General features: G+C 36.7%; 1 protein-coding gene across 4 annotated transcripts in view; it reads left to right on the top strand.

Annotated features, from left to right (window-relative positions):
• Positions 1-191: 191 nt before the first annotated feature.
• Positions 192-16,583, top strand: part of LOC110457127 (ras-related protein Rab-23-like) — a 38,898-nt gene continuing 22,506 nt past the window's right edge. For 2 of the 4 annotated variants that reach the window (XR_002463665.1, XM_021508235.1), the window contains exon 1: positions 192-299. The gene's annotated coding sequence lies outside the window, so the exon portion shown is untranslated. Of the gene's footprint in view, positions 300-5,549; positions 5,619-15,548; positions 15,604-16,583 lie in introns of those variants that run through there. The other 2 variants (XM_021508236.1, XM_021508237.1) reach the window with 2 other exon arrangements.

Raw genomic sequence — 16,583 nt, 5'->3', positions numbered from 1 at the left:
CATCATTATGATATAGTTTCGCAGTGAAGCTGTGATTTTCGGTAAATACACATTTTTTTTTAAAGTATCTCAATGTTAACATTCCATTTTGTATCTTATATTTTTTATTAACCTACTTTTAGTCTATTTGATTAATATTACGTTAAACCTTGAAATTATGTATACGTTAGTCACGGACTGAATAAGTTAGCTTCCGAAGAAACGGGCACCTGCCATTGACTTCTGATTGGAACAGACAGTTAAGTAAAGTTTTGAATTAACTGTCACGACGGCATATTCCCCAGATCTTGCGTGTAATGGTAAGTTTTATGTTATGTAAAAGTTATACCTCTAATTTAGAAGTGGTCATAGTGTAATAATCTTGGTACGGTCAGCTTATTAACTTTCATACTTCACCTGTGACGGTGTGTTGTGAAGCCTGACCACTCAGCAGCCTATCCTGTTGTTGTGTGCAATATATGTGTGTGGCTAACTATCATAATTTTGACTCTTATTCATTGAAATTATAGAAGTTATCTTTATTTCTGATAATTTAAATATTGTTGATTTATACCCCCAAAAAAATAATATCATAAATCTTCCTAAAAACAATGACAGAATTTTTCTGTAACTATTAAGAAAATAAATCTTATATGAAGTAGATAAATAAGGGTGTGACCTAATGAGGCTAATCAGCCAGCACACATATGAAACAAGAAATGCAGCAAAAATGCTGCACACCAAATATTTTTTCATGAAATGACGAACTGACAGTCCAACAACCTCGAGATAAATTGTTAATGGCATTAATTTTGTCGTTCAGAATATTCCGTTTCATGTCAATATCCTTACATTTGCACTATTCAGTATTGTCATTCAATAATTGCCCCACTGCATGCAAATGTACATTTTTATATACATAGTTTAAATATTAACGATTAGGCAATAATGTCATCTTCTGAGAAACAACATTTTTTCAAATATTTCTTTTGACAATGTACCTCTAGATCTGGGGATAAAAAATAAACCGTCTTCTTGGTTAAAGCATCAATTGTAGTCCCCCCCCTCCTCCTTGAATAATAGTTATTACATCTCAAGATTATTACGAAGACACATTTTGCCACACCGCTGGTTATTGGTTGTAATCACAAATATGCTTCAATGAAATTTTCTATTTCTTACATTTTTTCACATCCACCACAAAAATATTGCTACATCAGAAAAGGGCATATGTTAAGCCTATCTTTTGACGCCAAGTTCCTATGATGTCACGCTTCTGTACAATACATGTACAGAGCGCCATTTTGAATGGGTTTTCACTGCAATTTTGCCGTTTGCTGCTACATAATTAAGTGGTATGATTTCCAGACAAAAGTTATACTAATAATGTACATATGTAAAAACAAGAATGTATGCTGCATAAGTGGAACACACAACCACTTATTCTGACTTCATCTAAATTTAAAACTGAAAATCTACACAGAGATTATATAATTAGAATGTACCGTTCAGATTGGACCATACTAAGAGGGACGTCTTCACTTATGAAGGTATAATATTTCGTATATCTTCACTGCATTGAAAATATGTTTTTATCAAATTGGAGAAATCATGATAATTCACTAGTAAACTGTAATACCGTCTGGTTTACTATCATATTTTTGTAGACAATATGCAGCCTTAATTTCCCAGAAGGCTTTCACGCATGGGGAAGCAATGGAAGTGGACAAAGTGTTTACAGGTCAAAACCCTGGGGGCACAAATAGCGCCGCTTGGGGATTTGAAAAAACTTTTCTGGATTATTTACATTTTGTGTGTAGTTCTTAAAGTATAGTAAACATCCAATCCTTGCATAACTTAATGGTACCCTTGGGATTTTTTGGGGGGATGGGTGGTGTAGCTTATAATATAAGGATCCCCATCCCTCCCCAACCCCTGCCAGCACGCAGGATTTTCTTTCAAAACATGTGTCCCCATAAAGCCATTTTGAATCCTCTCACTGGCTCTGCCACTGTTTATTTAGCAGGGGCGTAGCTAGCTGGCCCTTATTCAGAATGGATTCATTTAGGAACAGTTCCAGGACTGGGCCATGGGGATTAATTTCCATTAATGCTTCAGGGAATGAAACAGGCATATTTCTGGGACAACTGCTTCGAAGGATGAAACACCTAAGTTCCAATTCTACAACAAATGCTTCTATTGATGTGAAGCAGGCCAAGTTTGGTAATACAAGATCCAGGGAAAGAAACAGGCCGGGTACAATGACCCCATGGCCAGGTACTAGACATAATAAAGACTTAAAAAGGACAGTTTATGTTGTTCCTTGTAATGAATTAATTGAATCTGAGCAAGGTATCGATGCAATAATAAAATTCTGCTTACCTCTAAATTAAAGAATAAATGTGAAAAATAGGAAGGCACAGACTCGTTCTTCATCAAAAATTTGGACACCAGTTAGAAATTTCTGTGTTTAGATGGTAATAAATTATATAACCTCTGACACAGTTTTCCTTAATATTTGAAGTAAATGGCCTGATGTTGACAGCACCTTCCTGGTGTGGATCCCAAGCAGAGGATCTATATATCTTAGTTTGGTTTAATTTTGTTTAACATTCTACTAACAGCTAAGGTAATTTAAGGACGTGCCTTCATGTGTGTAGTGTATGCACGCTTGCGTGTGTGTATGCAGGAGACGGGTATGTTGGTGTGCTTGCCTCTTTGTGATAGCGCGGATCTGATGCCGACTTCATAGTGCTATCTCACGGAAATACCATGCCAAAGGCACCCAGCACAGCATTCCCCCCGTTCACATTATACTGACAACGGGTGAACCAGTTGTTGCCATTCCCCTAAATGCTGAACGTTAAGCAGGGAATAACAACTACCATTTTTAAAGACTTTGGTATGTCCCGGCCTGGGGACAGAACCCATTGCCTTCCTCACCTGGGCAAACGCTCAACATTAAAGCCAAAAGTGAGGTGTTGCCAAGCAAGGCGCTAGGAAATAAAAGGTAGTTATATAATTAGAAGTAGAAAGAAAGATAAATATCCCAAATATTGCAATGGGTGCAGCAGATTTATTTTGTTCACTTTTGTGTCCATAAATAGAAGACACCATAACAAATCCCCAATTCTGCAGGGGTTTCCCACATCAGTCGCCTCCTACATGTACAATACATGCCGTGGGTAACAGCAGGTGTATTCTTTTCCCCGATTCCCCATTTAGGATGAACTACAGTATTATGAGAAAGACATAAAATAACATTTACACTTTACTTAATCAGTATTGTTTTTAAGTTCTTCTTGGATATCAACTAGAATGTTGGAACTGATTTGATCAAAATGTTACTTGCACCGCTAATTTAGTACTGGAAATGTTTCCATAATGTTCCAGAATGTGTTAATTTGAATAACAGGTATTTGTGGAAAATCATATGCAAAGTTCTGAATTGGTACCAAAATTATTGCCACCAGCATTTTTCATTTAACATAAATCAATGACCATTTCGATTCACTTTGGTGAGATTTGAATAAAATTTGTTCTATAATATTTTCTAGGTACAAATACAGTTTGTTCTACAATATTTTCTAGGTCTGTGTCTTACATTACATCTGCTGGACAGGCCTTCGTTACATTACATTGTACCTTTAATTATATATACATGTATGTATAATAAGTAGACTGCTAGCTCCACGTCTTACATTACAGCCCATTCAGGTATTGTTGAGGCATTCTAATAAGCTTGACACCTTTTGTATCGACAGACTTGGAAATAAATGGAATTGTCTAGATCTGCATTCAGAACATCCTGTGTTGTAATTATGTCAACTTTGTAAAACGTCTCTCTGCTAAGTTTATGAAGAGTGATCATTGATCAAGATCTTCTTTTCAATCAGATACACATTGTTCCATTTTAGCAACACATCATACATAGGACACACTAGATTGGTAAGATAATCCTATGCATTTCTCCCTTTAGACCAAATATAACAAATCTGTGTTTCTACTTTTACTACCTGCCTAGAATTTAGTGCCTTAGCTAGGTTATCTTTTATGTTTTATTTGATTTTTTTTAAAGGGGCACTTTAAAGTCTGAAAAGCTGTATCTATATTTTTAAAAGAAAGATCAGTTATTTATACTCTGAATTCCTGTTTCTATATATATAACATTTGTAAAAAAATGTTTCGTAAATAATAAGTTTTACCACGGAACTAGATTATCTAAGTCCGTGGTTTTACTTTCAGCATGTAACTGTACCTACATACATACCCTGTGTTAAATGCCAACAACAGAAACACAAAATTTATTTCATTTGTACTTTCTGTAGGTAAATTATTTGGAAAATTATATATTGATTAAAACCCTATTAAATTTCACTGATTTATCTCAAGATTATTGCATACAATGTTATACACGATCTAACTACGACAAGAGCTGCATAATCGCTATGTACACATGTATGAAAACAATATGGTTTCCGCTCTCAAAAAAAATAAAGGAAGGAAAGTTTGCAATATATTTTACAAAGGTTATTATATAGAGAGAAAATGTCCTACTTTTAAAGTAATTATTTGAAATTAGTGGAAAAAAACTGGTTAACACTAAAATCTATATGGAAATGCATTTATTTCATGAATTATTGATATTTTAAACGACAAAAAGTAGAAAGAATTTAATTCAATTTAAAAGGGATTAAGTTTTAAAAATGGTTCAGTTATTCCAAATTTTTATCATTGTATTTATAAAAACAACTTTTCTAGACAGGTCAAACAATAAATTAATTGCAGTCCTGTTGTGTTATCCAATTTCTTGTGGATGTAGATTTTTTAAATGAGTAATGTAATCTTTTAATATCACATAAGTATTTTACCTGTTGACTCAGAAATCAATTTGGTGAAACATTTTCCATCATTACACATGTTTCTACGAGAAAATTTCAAGATTTAGTTTCACAAAAGAACAGTTTTAAATGTAATAAATCCCAATAATTGAAGTTGGTTGTACTTGGAGGTGGTTGTTAAATACTGGGGTCATATTATGAATGTGATATACGGCAACCTTAATCTCATTAGCTGGTCTTTTTCCTAGCTAACACACCACGACACGCCGTCTTTTTGTGTCACCGAAAAATGATAATTTCTTGCATAGTCTGTGTACACCATTTAAATTATTATTGAAAACGGAGATTTGCAGACAATGGGGGTGTGGTAGAAAATCCCGTCCATTGAGGTATTAACTTGTGGTGCTCTGTGCCTGGTTTACTTATTGATTTGTAACAAACAAACATGCTGTAGAACGAGCCTTGAGTGACTTACGGCACTCAGTCTATAGTTTGTATGGGTGATGTAGACAGTCACACCGTTAGTGTGTGTTGTAGAGGTTTTTTTACCTGCCAGGTGAGTATCCTTTATCACTGTTGCATATCTCACGCTTTGTTTGAATACAATAGTCCTATTCACTATTTACGGTCTGGTATTGTTTTGGTTGTGCCTGTGTACCGGTGCCCACGGTGTATGTTGTATTTTGTGTACGCTGCTATAATGGGTATTGTGTATTAGAGAGGTATATGGTTCAATCAGGCCCGGAGGTTTGGTCTCCCCCATGAACGCTATCGAAGATTTACATCAGAAAGCTAAAGGTGAGCTTATAATATTGTAAACAACAATATTTTTTTGTTATACTGTATTTATACTCTGTTATAAATCTACAATGTGAAGATGATATAGGTAGGTAATTGTTACTTATCGTTGTTGTAGAAATTGTTTAGGTAATTGTTACTTATCGTTGTTGTAGAATTTGTTAAGGGAAATGGTACTCGTCTCTCTATTCTCAAACTGTCATTGTGGTTGACTGTAAAACAAATGTCCAGATTTTCCAGTCAATGGACACACACAATGTATCAATATCTGTAGATTAAATCTTATCTGAGTTGAAATTCTCAGGATCTCCCAAAATGTTATTGATATTAAATGAATAAGATTATCTGGTTTTTCATCCCTGCTGGGATATATTTAGTTAGATGGTTTATCTCTGATAGTAGGTAAATAAAGATGCATTTTGTTGTGAAAACATTGCATTATTTCTTTTAAAAGTGCAACAGTTATTGACGGCAACAATAAAGGACATCGGGACAGAATTTTTTGCAGTACATGTGTCATCTGTCAAAGTTTTTCTATAGGCTTCTGTACATCTAAAGGGATACATTTCTTATAGGGAATGGTTCCTGTTCATACGAGAGATCTGAGTGACCTTTATATATATATCTGCATTTTGTGTCGTGCATGTTAGATCATATAAATTATACATGTACACATACCTATATACTTATGTTGAAGTGAACTCATTTAAAATGTTCCTAATTCAAATCTCAGTTTTCGATCATGTAGATAAAATAGAAACATTCGATTTTGCAGCAGATTCTAATACTTGATTAAAAACAAATCATATCAGATGGAAAATGTATGCAATATGAACCAGGAAGAATTGTGTGGTTTTTACTGTTATAATTTTAGTAATTAAAAAGAACGACAACTTCTCGGGGATAGGTGATCAAATGATAATGGTTCGGGAGGATGCACCAAGTTGTAAGAACTTGTTTCTTATCCATTTGCCAGTGTACAATAAAATATACTTAAATCAAAACTTAACGACTGTTTATAAACTTTGGAGATTTCATTTATTTTACAACAATTGTAAAACAAGTTGTGTTATATTAAATTCATTACATTTGTTGCCCTGAATGTTAGCGTACACGAGGTGTTACAGTGCGAGGGAACTGGCCGGAGTACTTAATGGACAATAAACCTATATGGTTCAAGAGCAGGTGACCCTATATATATACCTTTTCACATCCGATCGAGAATCAAACCCCGGCCGTCTTTGTGAAAGGCGAGTGTTAACGTTCTATCCACTGCACCACCAGACCACCCTAATGATTGTTTAGGACTTGGCTAATTACCTTATACATTTTGTCAATCTCATATAGAAACTTTTGCACTTCCTACACCACCAGCTGTGCTATAGATATGCTTAAGCTTTCTCAAATAATATGTTAACTACCCATATCTATTAACTTTCCCCAAATGTTTTATCAGATATCGATCTCCCCTAATTCACAACATGTTTATTTATGTTACACAACAAAATCATGAAATAAATATATCGTTCTTGTAAAACTTTATTATTTTAAGATAGAACTGGGACAGTGAGCTCCCCTCAAAAGGCCTACCCTGGTCTCCCTCATCTACTGGGCCAGATTGAAATTTGCTTTTATTAAGATGGAAATGAAGTAGGTGATGATTGGTGTGTGATTACGTAGTCAACACATAGGTATTTAGTGTAAAAGCAGGCCTTGTTATTGTGTACACTGATTTATGTACTGACCTGGCCCTCTCCAAGACACTTGTAGTCTCACACATTTATCACTGGTCTGTCATTAAACTCCTAACACTGACCCAATAACATGGCACATGCTATCTTGTGTCAACAGGGACGCCACTTTGTCCCTGGATGGCAATTGCTTGATGGCAGGGTTAATAATGTCGATAGCTGTGTTGTAGACCAGTGATAAGCCATAATTATAAACTCAAACTGCCCAATTTACACACACTAGTCCACATTTCAACACTTCATGATTATAAACTCACTCTTGCTTGTTTGAATCAACTTGGTTTTCAATAACATCACTAGACCTACCGTATGATTGTAGGTATGTATTAGAATGCAATGCAATACTGCCGATTTTGTTCATAGAAGGGTTGTAAACTTTTCAGATTTTGGTACTTAAGTTTCAGCCCTATAATGTTACATCAAGTTGGTATATAGCAGTTAACAAATAATAATAATGATAATTGGAGGTTCTTAAATACCGCTTTATCACAACCTAGTCCGTAGGTCGTCTCAAAGCGGTTCACAAATTATTATCCGTGGTTATAGGGCCTTCACAATGCAACCAGCCAATATCTTTACCAACTGCCTGGGAAGCATATAGCCGGTGCTGCCATTTCGGTGCTCACAGCTAGCATTCTACAATTCTAGCACTGCCCAACCACATACTCATTTACAGCTGAGTAGACTGGAACAAGCGGAGTAAAATATCTTGCTCAAAGATACAACACAGAGCCGTTCCGTGACTCGGACCCACAACCCTTCAGTCACGAGCAAGAATTTTATACTCTTTTCAGTTTTACCATTACGCCGAATTAGCAATAAATTATGTTTGAGTTCAAGACTTGTTAAAAATTCTGCAAAAAGGACAAAAGATAGTGAATTTTCTTTGTGTCAAATAAATCTTCATCTACATATATATATATATATATTTGATTAATATACAGGACTTCCTCGTCATTAACTACAGCAGAAAGAAAAAAATGAGAAACATACCATAACATATTGCTTTGTTTGTGAGAATGCATTTTGAGACAAAGTAGCAGCTATGATCAAAAAATTGTACCTGCATGGTTCACTTTGAGTATTTTATCATCATTAAGTCACAAGACAATGTAACTGGGGATTCTTTTGTGGTCGACCTCACCGGACAGATTCTAAAGTATCCCAACAGCCTTACCATGATCAATGGCCATGAAGGTGAAACCCGGCCGGCCCCTGTTATGATAAAAATCTGTCAATGAAAAGAGGATCGTTTCATAGTTAATGTAACATGTCGAGGGTGAACCAAGTTAATCTGGTCAGACATTGTCCTGTACTTTACTGAGTCAGGCTCAACACCGGATCCGGTGTTTAATCTCTTGAGTCAGAGTTATCAAACATAATTCTGAATAATGTTGACAGTATTATATTAGCCATTATAGTATGTTAATTTCTATATTTTCTTGGGATGGGGCTCAACATAACATTTTAAACCGGAAGGAATTATCAATTGAAAGAGGGTGTGGGGTTGGTTTAAGTAAATGTGAACGATAATATGCATCCGCCTTGTGTTGCCAAAGTGTACCACTATTGATGTGATTTATTCTTCACTGAAGATTTTTATATGTTATATAATTAATCGCAAAGAAAGAGAAGTTGAAGTGACAAATTGAGACAGTCACAATCACATCAGTTAACTAGTGATACATACCTTCAGACTTCAATAACATACGTGCCAACTTTTTGAAATTTCCATGGGAGAGATTCTGCATACTCAAAATTAAAATTAAAATAAAATGTGTGTATACACCCCCCTAGAGACAAAATAACCCTTTAAATCACATATTTGGAGTTGTACCACTATTGATGTTATTTATCCTTCACTGAAGATATTTATATTTTATAATTAATTGGAAAGAGAAGATAAAATAACCCTTTTTAAAAGACATATTTTGAGTTGTTCTTTCAGATAAAATCATTAGATTTCAGAATATAGGAACAGTTAAGCAAATTCACTAGTTGAAAACACTCAATTTAAGGGGAAAATATCGGGAGTCTCCCTCCTAAATAGGGAGGGTTGGCAAGTATGTAATAACAGTGACAGAATTGCCCTAACCCCCCACCAAAAAAATAAAATAATAATATCCATAGATTATATGGACATATTAAGAATCCAGAGGAAAATTGATGTGTTTACTTAAAATAAATTGTATTGAATGATGTACATAAACAGACACAACTTGTAACATTTTTTATGTTGGTTTATATACATACATTATTGATGAGAAATATATTTATGAAACACATTTATATTACCAGAACATAATACTGAAGGCCATTATATACTTACCAAAGAGGAATTTCACAGCTGTATATGGGTGTATAACTTTATATCAAAGAGCGATTTATGTTTTATTGCATGACTATTTGAAATATGGCAATTTAATATCAGTACTTATTGTAAATATTTTGATGGGTTGCAGGTGCATTAATATTACGTATGATTAAACTGAATCTTATTCCTTATTATGGTCTAGTTTTCCTGTTTGATGTAAGTTTATGTACTTGTGGAACGAGTATTTTGCTACCTGAGATACAGGTAGATACATGGTACATGATGTAGGATATAATTTGTTTACACCTGTGTATCACCAGCTCCATCACTACAACAAAAACATGACACAGAGGCTGTAACGACCCAGTAATGGTCTCACTGTCACGGTTCTGATGATATGATGAAAATAGATAATTACCAACATTTATATAATAAGGGCTGGTTTAGCTTTTGACAAGTTCAATAGGAGAGGTTATATACACCCATGATTTATAATCTGGAAAATGTATATTTTCATGCTAAATAATCTTGTGATCAATTATAAGAGTTGTTTGCGCAGCATCATACATCTATACATTGTAATATCCGGAACAATTTAATAGTGTCACACAAAATCCTACACTATATAGCTAGCTGCTTTAGGATCCTTTTAAACAATCTCATACTAAACTAAATGTTTGCATCATTTCAGAGTATCAAATTGTACTGTCAGGCAATTTTAGGAGCCTTATTTATTGTTAAGATACAATATCTTTATCATACATACTTGCATTATTTTAATCAACTTTGATATTTTGTTCAAACATGGCAATCACAACGATTGTGGTGTGTCTAAATTGGCAAATTTGTGTCCAGATAGTAGCTGTAATCCTCTCTCTCTCTTTCTCTCTCTCTCTCTCTCTGACTTCTCGAGGTATAAATCTCTGTTTAACATACTTTTGGTGCAGTTAAGCATATCCTGTCATAGATCTGCCATACATGGACCCCCAGGAATGTTTGTACAGAGCTGTTGACCTATGTGTATTGAACCACTGACCATGCCCAGTCCACGGTACAATAGGTGTAGCTGGTTATTGATGGTCACTGTCTCACACAAACATATGATAACCTTGAGCTATGTTTTCTGGTCGATTGGATTTAAAAGGTGTCATGTCTACAACGTGATACACAGCAGACTGACCGTAGCAGAATCAATATGAGTAGCCACGCCTGCCCCAGGGTCAGTCTGGCTGACCACTAGCTATAGTCCTGTATTGAGGGGGCTCCACTACACCAATGTTTATTGGCGAGTAAAGATGATTTTGTCCTATCTGACAAGAGAAGGTTGACCGATACAGTGTGTTGTTTTGTGGGCATGAAGGTGGGTTTTTTGTCTGTGTATACATATGATTGATATGTTATTTAGTCAGAGAATAGTATATAGAGGTAATATAGGCAACTGAAGGAGAGTCGATAGATTGTGTACAGGAGAAAAACATACGGTGTGTGGACTGACACAGGGTGACATGCTAGAATGTGAATGGTAAGTTGTATGTTTATTAATTATATAACTAAGTTATAACTAATCTGTTTATCAGACTATTATATGGAACACCCTGAGCCAGCGTTAATCTGGTCATGTTACTTAAAACCAGCCACCACTAATCCTGTTGTCCCTCTAACCAGCCACCACTGATTATGTTGTCCCACTATCTAAAGCCACCACTAATATTATGTCCCACTAACCAACCTCTAATCCTGTTGTCCCACTATCTAGCCACCAATAATCCTGTTGTCCCGCTATCTAGCCACCACTTATCCTGTTGTCCCACTATCTAGTCACCACTAATCCTGTTGTCCCGCTAACTATAGCTAGCTACCACTTATCCTGTTGTCCCACTATCTAGTCACCACTAATCCTGTTGCCCCCCTAGCTATAGCTAGCCACCTCTAATCCTGTTGTCCAGCTAACTATAGCTAGCTACCACTTATCCTGTTGGCCCGCTATGTAGCCACCACTTATCTTGTTGTCCCACTATCGAGCCACCACTAATCCTGCTGTCCCACTATCTAGCAACAACTAATCCTGTTGTCTCACTATCTAGCCACCCCTAATCCTGTTGTCCCGCTATCTAGTCACCACTAATCCTGTGTTGTCCCACTATCTTCCCCACTAATCCTGTTCGCCCGCTAACTATAGCTATCCACCACTAATCCTGTTGTCCCACTATCTAGCCACCACTAATCCTGTTGTCCCGCTAACTATAGCTAGCCACCACTAATCCTGTTGTCCCACTATCTTCACCACTAATCCTGTTGTCCCACTATCTAGCCACCACTAATCATGTGTTGTCCCACTATCTAGCCACCACTAATCCTGTTGTTCCGCTATCTAGCCACCACTTATCCTGTTGTCCCGCTATGTAGCCACCACTAATCCTGTTGTCCCACTATCTTCCCCACTAATCCTGTTGTCCCACTATCTAGCCCCCACTAATCATGTGTTGTCCCACTATCTAGCCACCACTAATCCTGTCGTTCCGCTATGTAGCCACCACTTATCCTGTTGTTCCGCTATGTAGCCACCACTTATCCTGTTGTTCCGCTATGTAGCCACCACTTATCCTGTTGTTCCGCTATGTAGCCACCGCTATTCCTGTTGCCCCACTATCTAGCCACCACTAATCCTGTTCGCCCGCTAACTATAGCTAGCCACCACTAATCCTGTTGTCCCTCTAACCAGCCACCACTAATCCTGTTGTCCCTCTATCTAGCCACCACTAATCCTGTTGTCCTACTATCTAGCCACCTCTAATCCTGTTGTCCCGCTAACTATAGCTAGCCACCTCTAATCCTGTTGTCCCACTATCTTCACCACTAATCCTGTTGTCCCGCTATGTAGCCACCACTTATCCTGTTGTCCCACTATCTAGCCACCACTAATCCTGTTGTCCTACTATCTAGCCACCACTAATCCTGTTGTCCCGCTAACTATAGCTAGCCACCACTTATCCTGTTGTTCCGCTATGTAGCCACCACTAATCCTGTTGTCCCACTATCTAGCCACCACTAATCCTGTTGTCCCACTATCTATAGCTAGCCACAAATAATTATGTTGTCCCTCTAAATAGCCTACACAAAGCCTGTTGTCCCTCTAACCAGCCATCACTAATCATGCGTTGTCCCACTATGTATAGCCACCTCTTATCCTGTTGTCCCACTATTTAGCCACTGTTCTGGACATTTGTACATAATGTCTGTTAGTTACAGTGATGTACATATCGGCTAACATACGTATGTATTAATTCTGCACTTCTACAAGCACTGTAGTTCTTTGTAAGAGCAGTTTTGGTACTGATGTAGCAGTTCATACTATATATGCAGAAGTGTTTATAAGTTTGAACTTTCTATATAATTATTGAGTGTATACATACATCTGTATACTTTACGCTAGTCTGAATTAGCTAATAATTCCTTTATATACATGAGTAACATGTACTTATACAGTAAACAACTAATTCTGAGCTATAGGAAACACCCTGACTCAGGTATGTACTGAGTATATATAAGTCAGACATGACATTCTATTATACAGAGCATGTTTAAATTACAGATCAAAGACGATCAATAGCCGCTTACCAGAGGCATCTTGTCAGCATTGTGTATCGTACCAAAACCTCGGCACAAACATCGCCAATCACAAAGGCATTAAAGAATTTCTTTAATTGATGTATTACTTTCTGTTTTCACATTGAAATTAATCCTTTTCAAAGCAAATCTGGAATATCTGTCAATTTCGTCTAGTATTTAACTGATGTGTACACATGAAATACATTATTGTGCGAATGCAATAGTTTTTATCTTATTTGTAAATATATGTGTTCCACTTGTATTGGTAGATGTTTTGAAGTTGTTTTGAGATTTATAGACAGATTCTAGATTTATAATTAATCTTAGGAGCAAGATTTGTCAATAGAACATACTACAGACTGTACGAGTAACCCTTATAAACAGAAGCATATACACCCTGATTGTAAATTCAGTGTCGTATCGTTTTTTCTTCGCCAACGACATTGCACCACTATTGACAGTTGGCCAGTTTTAAGACTGAAAATAACTTAAGGATGTTATTACAAGGGCTATAAGTTTATTTTCTGAAAAAGCCCATGACTGATAATATTGTTCGATCAAGAGACTCCAGGTTGTCTGATTTCAAAACTGTTATATGTGATTTTGAGATTTAATTGTGGTATCAGTGCTGACAGAATATGATCCTAATACACTTATAAATGTACTTATATCTACCGATTGGTAAGATATGTCAGTTCTATATTCTAAAGTAAAATGGTCTCCATATTCTAAAGTCAAATGGTCTCCATTAAAGATGAATGCTATGCTGTAAGATTTATAGATGCTATAACAGCCCTGCATCACGTCGTTAATTGTTTTTCAATACACATTTACAGTGATGTATTGGACTGGGAGTCTGGGTTGTTTCGTGTTGGAGTTCAATCAATTTCAGGTTATGTCAAAATGAATCACCAGACCCAGAATCACCACAGAGGCCAGGCAATATAAACTTTAATCTCATGAGTCACCACAGGGGGCAGACAAAATATACTCCTTTTCATTAAGACACAAAATCACCTTTTCTTATTAAGATACTGAGTGACCACACTGGTGCCAAACAAAATATACAATACTCATTTGCATAAAGACACAGAATCACCACAAAGGTCAGACAAAATAAACGAATAGTTTACATGTAAATTTAAGGGCTGTCGGTTTATATCATGTATGGACTGGTAATTTGTAATTATTTTGCTTAAAAAGGTATAATAATCAATCCCCAGTTGGCCAGTTGGTATATGAGATACAATAAAGTACAGGTGAGAAATAACCTTGGAAAGTCACCATTTTTCTTAAGAAAAAAGTTATAAATGTAAATAAGAGAAAAACAATGTCCATATTTTGTCTTTCAGTGACTGATCATGTCCAGCTTAAGTTCATCATGTTAGCACACCTGGCCAGTAGTCAGTAGATACAGGCCCAAGGGGCATTTTGTTTCATGTGGTGTCGGGGCAGTCCTACTACATTACTGTTATTATAAATAATTCCATGTGATGTTGTACTGTTATTAGATACCTGATACATTCTTATGTGTAATACTACCTAGTACTGTAATGTCAACACCTTCTTAGCCTAGATTCCATCGCCATTGTCCTTTATCTACCAAACAGTCGTATCATACGTTATTTATAGAAATCTGTACCAGGGTATCGTAAACTTTGATCTTAACCTGTAGTAGTCAGCATTACTTACCTAGATATTTTTATATCATCTTACACAAACAGAACATTTGATGTCCATTTTACAATTTAGTGGAAAATTGTCCACCATTATACAAGTACAATGTATACAGTTCATTTTACTAGGGAATTCAGTGTTGATCTTATGGGCAGAACTACAAGTTCTTTGATGGTGTTGCTCAGATAGAGAATTTCAATATGATTCATGTGATTAAACCTGAATAATTAAAGTGGTATCGGCCACTTGACTGTAGATAGAACAGCGATGTGGGTGAGTGGCCATGCAGGTCTGAGGTTCCAGCTTTGTACGGGCACTTTACCATTGAATAGGGAGAATCAAAGGAAAGTGAATATGGTGCTCAGATCAATTATACCTCATAGTCAATAACCTTCCCAACAAAGCACATTGTCCCAGGCTAATTATAGTATGGTTTTGTATACATTTTTTTTTTAAATGTACAAAGAGGTATATGATAATAAGACCTTTCATTTCTCATTGGCTCGAGCTCTAGTGAGAGCAAGCGATTGTGTTGGAAATTATAAGTATTGTACACATATATCCATGCTAGTTGAGGTCTGGCATTGTGAATGTGCTCGCTGTCCTGTCGTAAGGATTAATGTATTTTCTGCAGGTTTGTACCTTAATGCATATGTTTTACAAGTTCAATTGAGGTTCATTATAATTATCCAGATGTCATTTTGACTTGCCATGAATCAATTTTAACATAACATAATAATACTAGTATATCCTAGTACATGTATACTTACATTTGATATTGTCAGTTGTTGTGTATGGCACCTTATGTATGTTAATTGACAGTGAAAAACTTTGGTCTTCTCACATTTAGGAACACCAATAATATAGTTCTAAAGACATACCATTATGTACCTAAGCTTTGTGTGGCTCCTGTACACTATATGAATGTACATGTGTTAAACGGAAAGTATACAAAACCGGAATATTTTTGGAATTTTTTAATATTACCTTGTGGTTGTACTTGCATATCAATTGTCTCTTTGGGAATACAATTTAATTCTAGAAAAAAATGTTTTTCAAAGAGAGGAATGATTCACTTTATGAGACACGGTAGTCTAGTGGTAGGACGCTGGGCACGGTAGTCTAGTTGTAGGACGCCGAGCACGGTAGTCTAGTGGTAAGACACTGGGCAAGGTAGTCTAGTGGTAGGACGCCAGGCACGGTAGTCTAGTGGTAGGACGCTGGGCACGGTAGTCTAGTGGTAGGACGCCAGGCACAGTAGTCTAGTGGTAGGGCGCCGAGCACGGTAGTCTAGTGGTAGGACGCTGGGCACGGTAGTCTAGTGGTAGGACGCCGGGCACGGTAGTCTAGTGGTAGGACGCCAGGCACGGTAGTCTAGTGGTAGGACGCCGAGCACGGTAGTCTAGTGGTAGGGCGCCAGGCACGGTAGTCTAGTGGTAAGACACTGGGCAAGGTAGTCTAGTGGTAGGGCGCCAGGCACGGTAGTCTAGTGGTAGGACACCGGGCACGGTGGTCTAGTGGTAGGACACCAGGCACGGTAGTCTAGTGGCAGGACGCCAGGCATGGTAGTCTAGTGGTAGGACGCTGGGCACGGTAGTCTAGTGGTAGGACGCC

The sequence above is a fragment of the Mizuhopecten yessoensis genome, unplaced genomic scaffold (genome assembly GCF_002113885.1).
Source record: "Mizuhopecten yessoensis strain PY_sf001 unplaced genomic scaffold, ASM211388v2 scaffold9025, whole genome shotgun sequence".
NCBI classification, from domain to species: Eukaryota; Metazoa; Mollusca; class Bivalvia; order Pectinida; family Pectinidae; genus Mizuhopecten; species Mizuhopecten yessoensis.
This window is presented reverse-complemented; position numbering and strand designations above follow the sequence as displayed.